An 11,409-nucleotide genomic window follows, 5' to 3' on the forward strand; every position below is an offset into this window, starting at 1 on the left:
CAGCGCTCCCCAAGGAGCGCCTCTGTCCCTGTCCATCAGCACCACCCTCGCCGCCCGGCCCCTCGCCCAGCCACGAGGACCCCCAGGTACGGGGCAGATGCGACGGGCTTAGGCGCACAGTGGGCTCTTCGTGGGCCGAGGCTGCTCCCTTCCACGTCGCGAGCCCCCGGGCCAGAGCGGGAGGGGGCGCCCCCCAGAAACGACCGGAGCATGGCTCGGCTTCCAGCGCGCGCAGGCTCGCCTGAGAGCTTCATCCGGACCCGGGACCCCCGACCCCGGAGTCAGACAGCCTGGGGGGTGGGGAGGAAGGAGGGCAAAGGAGCTGGCTCCCCGTGACCCCTGCGCTGGGTGGGCACCCCCGCCAGGCCGACGCTGCCCCCCTCTTAGAGCCCCTGCAGTCTGCCCCTTCTGCTAAGGCAACTCTGGGGCACTCTCCTCTCGGGGCCCCTCACCCGGAGGGGCCCCCTCGGGTGGACGCAGGTCTCCACGTCCAAGAGCACCCGGGGTCTGGGCAGGGCCCGGGGACGGCCGGGCCGACATTTCCCGAATAGAAATTCTCACAACACATTGGTAAAAAAAAAAAGCTGATTTTTCTGTGTTTGGGGGACAAGCAGCACCTGGGGAGGGGGCGTGAGGGAGTCGGGAAGGATCTCCAAGCGGGAAGAGCTGGCGGGGCGGACGGGGCCCCTCTAGGACACCTCGCCCCAAAGACCTCGGGGAGCCCCCCAGAGCTGGGGCGCGCACACACACAGACACACACGCACACACAAACGCACGCATACATGCACACACATAGCCACACACACACACAAACACGCACACATGCACACACACGCGCACACATGCACACACAAACACGCACACACATGCACACACACGCACACATACACACGCGCATACACACACAAACACGCACACACGTGCACACGCACGCCGTGGGCATCTTGGCGGCAGACCGCTGGAAAGGCGCGCCCCTGCCCCCGTGCCCCGCGGTGGCCGGCCCGACCTCTGGCACGCGCGAGGCCAAGTTGCGTGAGAAGCCGCGGCGAGGGCGGGCACCGGCCACCTGGTCACGCAAGGGGAGGGGGAGGAGGAAGAGGGAGGAGGAGGAGGGAGGGGAGGAGGGCGGGGGAGGGGCGGGCAGGCCGCTCTTAAAGGGCCAGGTCAGCAAGTTGCGAAGAATTTCCAGGAAGGCCGGGGCAGGGGCTGCCCGGGGAGCGGCGGAGGGGCCTCCTAAACGTACTGGCATCCAGGGAGACCGGGCACAGGCAATAGCAGGGTTTGGTATACAGTAAGCGCTTCATAAGTGCTTGCTGACGCATATGCCATAAGTGCGGGTCACACATGCAAGCAACAGCCACACTGGGATGTAAGTCCCTCCCCATCTGCCTGTCCGATCTAGCCATGCCTACTATCTGGCTGCTGACTGTACTGTCTATCGATCTGTCTGCCCATCTATCAATCAATCATTTGTTTCAGCTTTTGCCGGGCAATGGACTTAAGTGACTTGACCAAGGTCACACAGCTGGGCAATTATTAACTGTCTGAGGTCAAATTTGAACTCAGGTCCTCCTGACTCCTGACTCCAGGGCTGGTGCTCTATCTACTGCACCACCTAGCTGCCCCCAATCTATCATTTATAATAAAACCATGACATCAGGGAGATGATGCCATGACTTGAGTGGGGGGGGGGCTGTGCTAAGTCATCAGCATCACTTTCTCCTCCAGAACCATCTTTGTCCAGTGGCCAAATAGGAATCAGAACGACTGGAGATGGCCCTGGATTAAGGGCAATCAGAGTTAAGTGACTTGCCCAAGGTCACACAGCTAGTAAGTGGCAAGTGTCTGAGGCCACATTCGAACTCCCATCCTTCTGATTCCAAAGCCAGGGCTCTACCCACTGCACCACCTGGTTGCACAAACTATCAATCTGTCTATGTCTAGCTAGCTAGCTAGCTATCTGTCCTATCTACCTGCCTACCTACCTTTCTGTCTATTTGTGTATCTGTCTTTCTGTCTGCCTGTCCATCTATCATCTATCTGTTCCATCTGTCCCATCTGTCTGTCTGTCTATTGTTAATTATGATTTCCTTTGGCTAAAAAAGAAAAATCAAAAAGTTTATCTTTAGGATCTTGCTGAGCCCATGAATGAATGATATCACAAAAGATGCCAAGAGCTTAATAAGGAAAAAGTATTTATAGAAATCTCACAAAGGGTCGTAAAATTTTGGCAGCCAACCAATCAGGTTACACAATAGTGCATAAAGGTGTCACTGATTACTACCATAAGGTCTGTTCTATGTCAGAACTGACAAGGATCCAATTACCAGCAAGACAACTGTTTCCTACTTTGACTTGATATTTTATGTTATTAGATATGATTGAGACATATAAAACATTGAGGCTTCTCCCTTAGCAAAATGGCAGTTCTCTTAGAGAGATAGCCAGACCAGTTTCTTGCTTTCTCAGGATGGTCTTTATTCAGTTTGTTTACACAACTGTAAAGGCCCAGACTTGCAGATACAATTGGGGGGACCAGGCTGTTTCATAAAGACAATGGATTTTGGAAACTGGGGTCAGAATTAATGGGCATTATGACTTAGGATGGGCCAAAGTTTAGGATCAATTAGTGACAAAATTAGGAATTAGTTTATGACAAGAATTAAGACTCAGACTGTGACTAACCATTGAAATAATCTGCCCAAATATAAGCTCTGGGAGAATTCAATAAATCCACAAATTATTTATATGCTTAAAGAACAGCCTGAGGTTTACACTGACACCAATGAGGAAAATGGGCTTTCCCATCTTGAACAGTTGCAAGACCTGCACTGGGTACAGGAGACATTCAGCTCATTAGACTGGGATTGAGAAGAATTGAGTCTCAATAGATCTTATTTAAATTTGATTTTTTAAACATTCTTCCATTTATTAGCTTGTTTGAATTCCAGCACCCTGTGAAGTAATTTGGTTATTCTTATCCTCATTTTATAAAAAAGAAAACAGAGACCAAGGGATATTAAATGAATTGTCCCTGTTCACCAATGCAATGTCAGAAGGATTTGATCTCTGGTCCCATCTCATGTTATGGCCAATCCTCACTTCCTCATACCATGCTATTTTGTATGGGCTGTGAGGTTTAAAACAAGTCGTTTTACTTTTCTAAGCCTCAGCCTCCTCTTCTGGGAAATAGGGGAATTTCTAAGTATGTGAAGACTTCCTTCAATAGAATGGGCAGAGAACACTTTGTCCCAATAGCCATGAAGTCCTTAAAACTTGGTTGGATATCAGAGGTGCCAAGGTCATCCATTGCATCCTGGGCCATTCCTAGTTATCTTTTTTTTTTAATTATGAAGATTTTGTTTATTTTGAGTTTTACAATTTTTCCCCTAATCTTACTTCCCTCCCTCCCCCCCCCCCACAGAAGGCAATTTGTCAGTCTTTACATTGTTTCCATGGTATACATTGATCCAAATTAAATGTGATGAGAGAAATCATATCCTTAAGGAAGAAACATAAAGTATAAGAGATAACAAGATCAGACAATAAGATATCAGTTTTTTCCTAAATTAAAGGTAAATAGTCTTTGGTCTTTGTTCAAACTCCAAGGCTCTTTCTCTGGATACAGATGGTATTCTCCGTTGCAGACAGCCCCAAATTGTCCCTGATTGTTGCACTGATGGAATGAGCAAGTCTATCAAGGTTAATCATCGCCCCCATGTTGCTGTTAGGGTGTACAGTGTTTTTCTGGTTCTGCTCATCTCATTCAGCATCAGTTCATGCAAATCCCTCCAGGTTTCCCTGAATTCCCATCCCTCCTGGTTTCTAATAGAACAATAGTGTTCCATCACATACATATACCACAGTTTGCTAAGCCATTCCATAATTGAAGGACATTCACTCAATTCTTTGCCACAACAAACAGGGCTGCTATGAATATTTTTGTACAAGTGATGTTTTTACCCTTTTTCATCATCTCTTCAGGGTTTAGACCCAGTAGTGGTATTGCTAGATCAAAGGGTATGCACATTTTTGTTGCCCTTTGGACACAGATCCAAATTGCTCTCCAGAAAGATTGAATGAGTTCACAACTCCACCAGCAATGTAATAGTATCCCAGATTTCCCACAACCCTTGCAACAATGATCATTGTCCTTTCTGGTCATTTTGACCAGTCTGAGAGGTGCATCACTAGTTATCTTGACATTAGTCTTACCATTAGACTTTGGTGACTGGAAGGGAGAATGAGGCTGCTGACTTTGTGCAGTTTTGCCTCACTTAAATACAATTCATTACCCATGATGTCATTGATTATCTTCAAAAATAAAGAATGGGGGTAGCTAGATGACACAGTGGAATCAGGAGGACTTGAATTCAAATCCGCCCTCAGATCGATTAATACTTACCTAGTTGTGTGACCTTAGGCAAGTCATTTAACCCCATTGCCTTGCAAATTTTTTTTAAATAATGACCAAAGACTATTACCTTCAATTTAGGGAAAAAACCATTATTATGTAATTTTGCTATCCCTTATACTTTATTTTTCTTACTTAAGGATATGTTTTCTCTCTCATCACATTCAACTGAGATCAGTATATACCATGGAAACAATGTAAAGACTAACAGAATGCCTTCTGTGGAGGCGGGGGGGGGGAAGCAAGAATAGGGGAAAAATGACAAAACTCAAAATAAAATCTTTTTAAAAAAATGAACAACAACAAAAGAGGTTGGATTATGTGAACTCTAAAGGCCTTTCCAGTTCTATACCTATGTTCTCATGATTCCCTAAGCCCAAGACCCTACATTATGGCTTATTCCAGGACTTGCCTTCTTTGTCCAGTCTCCCATATTCCTCCCAGATTCCTCATCTTATATAGGATCATATGGTACTTGAGGATGATGGTAGAACTTTAAAGAAACCCAACCCTTTCTCAGGCCCATCTAGAGTCTCCTAAAGTATAGTCTTTTGCAGGATCACTGCCCCCCAATCATTGTTCTTCTTTACAATTCGAGGTAAAACAACTTCTTCAGTCAACCTATCTGGAGCCAATAACACATGGCCCTGAGGCCAGAGGCTTAGGCTTCTGCTTCTCTCTCTTTTCCACAGTTCTTTGGTCAGAGAGTTCAAGGTATGGGGTGGTGTGTGGATGGGGAAAAGAAAGGGAGGAAAGGAATTTAAGCACCTGTGACCAGGACAGGAGATTAAAGGGCCTTTGGCTTGGAGCAGAATGTCCAATCCTGGGTCAAAGGTTGTCCAGGTTTGCGTGAGAAGCTCTTTGGCTAGGATTCCATAGTATGAACTCAGATCAATGGAGACAATCTGCTTGGGGGAGGGGACCAGGGAGTCACTGGAAATGGAGTGATAGTGGGTGAAGAGAAGTGGTAGGGAATCCTGAATCTGTGCTGAAGTGGAGGGAAGAATGTGTCCTTGATACAAGTAACCAATTGTATCCCCATATTTTCAAATCACTTTGCGGGGATAAAATTCACCTTTTCATTTTTTAATTTAATATTTATTTATTCTCATTTTGTACAATGTTTTTTATACATTAATAAAATATTCTTGTTTAAGAGTAAACAAAATACCCCCCCAAAAAATATAGACTCACTTGAGCAATAAAGGGGAGAGAAAAAAATTAAAATTAAAATTAAAAAAATAATAGTAATAATTGTAGGTATGGCCAGTTGGTGCAGTGGATGGAGCACCAGCCCTGGAGCCAGGAGCACCCAAGCCTATATCCAGCCCCGTACACCCAACAATCACCCAGCTGTGTGACATACAAGCCACCCCAACCCCACTGCCCTGAATAAACCAAAAAAAAAAAAAAAGGAAAAAAAGACCTAAAATAAAATAAAATAGTAACAATAGTAGGGGTGGCTGGGTGGCAGATAGAGCACTGGCCCTTGAGCCAGGAGCACCCGGCTTCAAATCCGACCTCAAACACCCAACAATCACCCTGCTATGCAGCCCCAGGCAGGCCACCCAGCCCCATTTGCCCTGCACCCCCCCCACCAACATAATAATAATGAAAAATGTGCTTCAGTCTGTGTTCCAACACCACCAACTCTGTCGCGGGTAGATCACATTCTTTATAAGTCCATCACAAAAGTTACTTCCATATTTTTCCACCGTTGCCATTGCTGATCGCAACTCCCTCATTTCTTATTTCTCCACTACCATGTGCTATATTTTCTCTCTCCTTTCACTCTGACTCTGCTATAGGGTAGTTGAGTGGGACAGCAGTCAGATCCCTGGTCCTGGGGCCAAGAGGCCCCGAACCCCCTACCAGCCCTTAAGCCCAGCATCCACCTGGCCCTACGGTCCTGGACAGGCCATCCAATCCCAGCCCCTTGCAAGAAATGAAAAAGGAAAATGTGTTATATCTGACCATTCTCCCCCCATGGTCCATCCTCTTCTCCTTCATTCACATCCCCACCCCTTTGCCCTGTCCCCCCCCTTCTTACTCCAGATGCCTCATACCCCATTGAGTATATATGCTGTTTCCTCTCCTAGCCACCTCTGATGGGAGCAAAGATTCCCTCATTCCACCTTGTCTTCTCCCCTTCCATATCATTGCAATAGCTCATTGTAATAAAGAAAAATCTTATTATATGAAATATCTTGGCCTATTCCCCTTCTCCTTTTTCTTTCTCCCATTACATTTCCCTTTTTTTCTATTGACTCCATTTTTACACCATATTTTATCTTCAAATTGAGCTTTCTCCTGTGTTTCATCTATAACAGCTCCTTCTACCTGATCTGTTAATTGAGAAGGTTCATGTGAGTATTATCAGTGTCATTTTTCTATGCAGGAATACATGCAGTTCATCATCATTAAGTCCCTCATATTTTCCCCTTCTCCTCCAATCTCTATGCTTCACCTGAGTCCTGTATTTGAAGATCAAACCTTCTGTTCAGCTCTGGCCATTCCAACAGGAACATTTGAAATTCCCCTGGTTCATTGAAAGTCCATCTTTTGCCCTGGAAGAGGACATTCAGTTTTGCTGGGTAGTTGATTTTCGGTTGCATTCTAAGTTCTTTTGCCTTCTGGTATATTATATTCCAAGCCCTATGAGCTTTTAATGTAGTTGCTGTTAAGTCCTGTGAGATACTGACTGCAGCTCCATGGTATTTGAATTGTGTCCTTCTGGCTGCTTGTAATATTTTCTCTTTGACTTGGGAGTTCTGGAACTTGGCTATAATATTCCTGGGGGTTGGTTTTTTGGGATCTTTTTCTCAGGGGATCTGTGGATTCTCTCCATTTCTATTTTGCCCTCTGCTTCTAGGATATCAGGGCAATTTTACTACAGTAATTCTTTGAAAATGATGTCAAGGCTCTTTTCCTGATCATGACTTTCAGGTATTCCAATAATTTTTAAATTATCTTTTGCTCTGGGGGGCCAACCCTCTGGCAGGCCGCCCCTCCAACCCCGGGGAGCAGAGCCTTTCTGCTCTTTTCCAGGTTACCTTGAGTAGGAGAACTGCCTCACTGGGTCCCTCTGTGGGTTCTGTCTCTCAAAAATTTAGTTAGAGTCCTTAGTTTAGAAGTTTTATGAGAGAGTGCCCAAGACATGATCCAAGAAATTCCCCTTTTCATAAAAAAAAGAAAATAGGATGATATCAAATTCTTTGCTAAAATCTGGAGAAACTATATCCCTAGAATTCCTGTGATTTAGCAGGTCAGCAGTGTCCCCATGGAAAAAGAAGCAAGATTAGTCTGGTATGTGGCTACTTTTGATGAGACCATGGAGGTTCTTTGTGGTCACTGCTTCCTTTTCTAGATGTTCACTAACTATCACTGTAACAATTTTCTAGAATTTTGTCAGGGATTGAAGTCAAGCTGATAGTTTGGAGGTTTCATTCTCTTCCTTTTTTTAAAAATTGAGATAGCAATAGATTGTTCACTGTCAAGGGGAGGAAGGAGGGAGGGAGGGAGAAAAATGTGGAATCAAAACCTAACAAAAAATAAATGTTGAAAACTAAAAAAAAAATTGAGATAGCATTATCCTTTTCGTTTGTGCAGGTATTGTGTAGTTCTTCACAATCTTTCAAAGATCACGGAGAATCAGTATTCTGGATGTTGTGCATCTGTCACAAATGACTCAGACTTTTCAAGGTTGGCTAAAGTGACCCTTTACTATCTTTCTACTTCTCTTAGATATCAGCTATTACCAATTTTTGTTTTCTCTTTTCTAATCAGAGCAAATAGAAACGGAGCATTTCTAACCTTATCTTTGTTGGTGCTTATCATTGACCCATCGACCTGAATCAATAGTCCTCACTCTTTTGGATTCTCAATCCCTCTCCCATAAAGTGTGTGGTTTTTTTAAATGAACTTTTCTTGTTCGTGATTTTCCTCATGGATCTTAACTCATGTTATAATGCTATTGTATAATGCTGTTGTGTAATGCTATTGTATAAAGTATAAACAGTATAAACAGTTTAATGCTGTTAATATCATTCTATTTTGGATTAAATTTTGTTTTTTATTTGTTGAGCATTTCCTCTCTTCCCTCACCTCAAAGAAAAACAAAACCCTCAGTAAAATAAACATAATCATGCAAAACAAATTCCCATATTGACCATGTACAAAAATATGTGTCTCATTTTGCATATTATTTCACCACCTTTTTGTAGGAAGTAGATAGCATTCTTCATCATCATTAGGGTTTGTGACCAGATTTGAATCGAGTCCTCCCAAGCCCATCACTATTCATTGGACTATCTAATTACCTGGCACTACTGTTACGGAATTTCAAGATGCTTTTGTGTTTATCCTCTGTTTCCTGCCCTTGCTTTCCATCTTTTAAAGGTGTCTTGTCAAAGTGTAACACAGTCTGTGAGCTCCTTGTATATTCACATCAGCCTTTTTTGGGCAACTCTCCCTTTTGCTTCTCATCAACATTTTTTTCTCTTTGTCCTTAGAATTTCACCCCTGAAAGCTCCATCCTTCAGTGGTTGGCATCCTCTAAAGAATTTTCATTCTTGGGATCCTGCCTAGCCTTCCTGTGAATCCTATTAAATCTGTTCACTCTGAATGTATTGGTGCATGGCAGACTATGTTCAACCTTCTTCTATCACAAATTCTAAAATGGAGCAATAACTTTATCCCTCATTCCCATCATTTCTATCCCATCAATGAGTTATTCTCTATTGGTGAAAATCAAGCCCATATTAGAAGTTTCCTTCATTGGTCTAACAAGCTCTACAAATATGAAATTATCATTTTCAAGTAAAGAAATTGTTAGGTGTCCTGAGTGAAGATTCCAGCAAATGTCTGGAGAAGTAAAGTTTCCCCAAGTCTTGTGAGGTTTAGTTGGATTCTTTATCATTTTGTATAGATGTTCTGTGCTATATTTCAGTGACAATATGGCTTCTATTTTTGCCTCCATTTAGGTTCATCCAAATGTCTACCACTATGCTTCTCCTCTAGTTCCTGGATTTCCTTGCCTAAATGTATATTTTTCATTATAACGATTATAATACTTTTCTATTCCCTCTTAAGGAACAGCTAGGTGGTGGTATATATAGAGAGAGCTGGGCCTGGAGTCAGGAGGACATGAGTTCAAATCTAGCCTCAGACACTGACCAACTTTGGGACCCTATAAGTCTTAGTTTCCTCTTCTGTAAAATAAACTGGAGAAGGAAGGCAAACTATTCCAATATCTTCACCAAGAAAACCTCAAATGGGGTCAGAAAAAGTTGGATATGACTAAAAATGAAAAAAATTCCCTCCTCATTTTGCCTACCCTATTCTTTTTGAATTAGGTACATCCTTCCAAAAAGATCTCTTCTCACACATTCTCAAAGATATCAATGATGTCAAATTTTCTTCCATTTGGTAGGACATCTAGTTCACCTTACTTGCTATTCATGCTTTGTGCCTTTTAAAAGTAGATAAATGAGGACAGTGTTCTTTTTTATTTGCTCCTTTCTTAGATCTTTGTCTCCTGTGAATATCTGGTTATCTCTGCTATTATTCTTTTTCCTTTATTGTACCTAATCTCTATGAATCTATTTCATTTGAAATCTTTTTTGCTTATGTTTCCTTGACAATTAGAAAAATATATTTTACCAAGTGAAAAAAAGTACAGTTTATTCCTGGTTTAGAGCCCATCATTCCTATTTTTTTTTTTAGGTTTTTGCAAGGCAAATGGGCTTAAGTGGCTTGCCCAAGGCCACACAGCTAGGTAATTATTAAGTGTCTGAGATCGGATTTGAACCCAGGTACTCCTGAGTCCAGGGCTGGTGCTTTATCCACTGTGCCACCTAGCCACCCCTTGTTCCTATTTTTTAAACTATGTCTAGAAATCTAAATCCTCTTCCAGGCACACTCCATTTAAAGCAACTGTACACTTCCCAAATCTACCTTTCTATTCCGAAGTCCTCACTTTTCATCATCAACATCAGTGATAAAAATACCACCTGTGTCTTGAGGTCTTCAGTTTCTTGCCCAAGATTTCCTAAACTACTAGTAATGAGTTTTGGAATTCTTTCTGGCATCATTTGTATCCATATGAATCACCAGAAAAGAGTAATAGTCGTCTGGTGTGATAAGTGGGAAGAAATTCCCTTTCCTCTTGAATTCCTGCTTCTGGAAGAAAACCAGCATCTCTTTAGATTGACCAAAAAGCAATAGCCACTAGAGCAATTGAGATGCCCCAGTATCTCTCAGTAAGAAGTTACAAACTACCACCATGCCTCTGACCCAACACAGTCTCACCTAACTCCACTGTTGGGTCCATATCATCCATCTTTGGCAAAGAAATAGCCATATCTTGCTCAATAGTCGTTCAAGGAGGACTAGCACATCTCCCTGAGCCCTGTTCTGAACGGTTCATCTTCACCCAACTCTGGCCTGTGGTGACAAGAAGCTTATAGCATATGCAGCAGTCACACCCTGGTAAAATCATCTTGACACAAGAGTTAAGCCAGGCTAAGGATAACTGATAGGCTACAAGCCTGTCCATAAGTTCAGGGGATATCTACCCAAAGCATGTGAAGACTTCCCCTTACCAAGTGGGCATATGAGAACAATTTGTGCCAATGCTCATCAAGACAGTTGAAGCAGACTTTGTGGAGTGTTTAGAGTTTCTTGACACATCAAAGATACCAAGGTATCTTTGCACTGCATCCCAGGCCATCACCAGTTTTCTTGATAATTTGTCTTGCTGCTATACCAATGAGCAACCATCCTTTTTAGGAAAAGCCTCATATCTGTTACTTAGATAAGAGTTTAAATGTCTTTCTTTCATCTTCGAGTAACACTGCTACCCCCCCCCCCCCACCCAGTCTCATTCTTGCAACACCTATTTGCAATAAGCTAGCTTTTAGGCTCTAGGCAGATAATCACAGAGATCTGACTTTCCTAGAACTGTCAGTCATGCATCACACACCCTCCCCCCTCCA

Source organism: Macrotis lagotis, chromosome 4, assembly GCF_037893015.1.
Source record: "Macrotis lagotis isolate mMagLag1 chromosome 4, bilby.v1.9.chrom.fasta, whole genome shotgun sequence".
Lineage (NCBI taxonomy): Eukaryota > Metazoa > Chordata > Mammalia > Peramelemorphia > Peramelidae > Macrotis > Macrotis lagotis.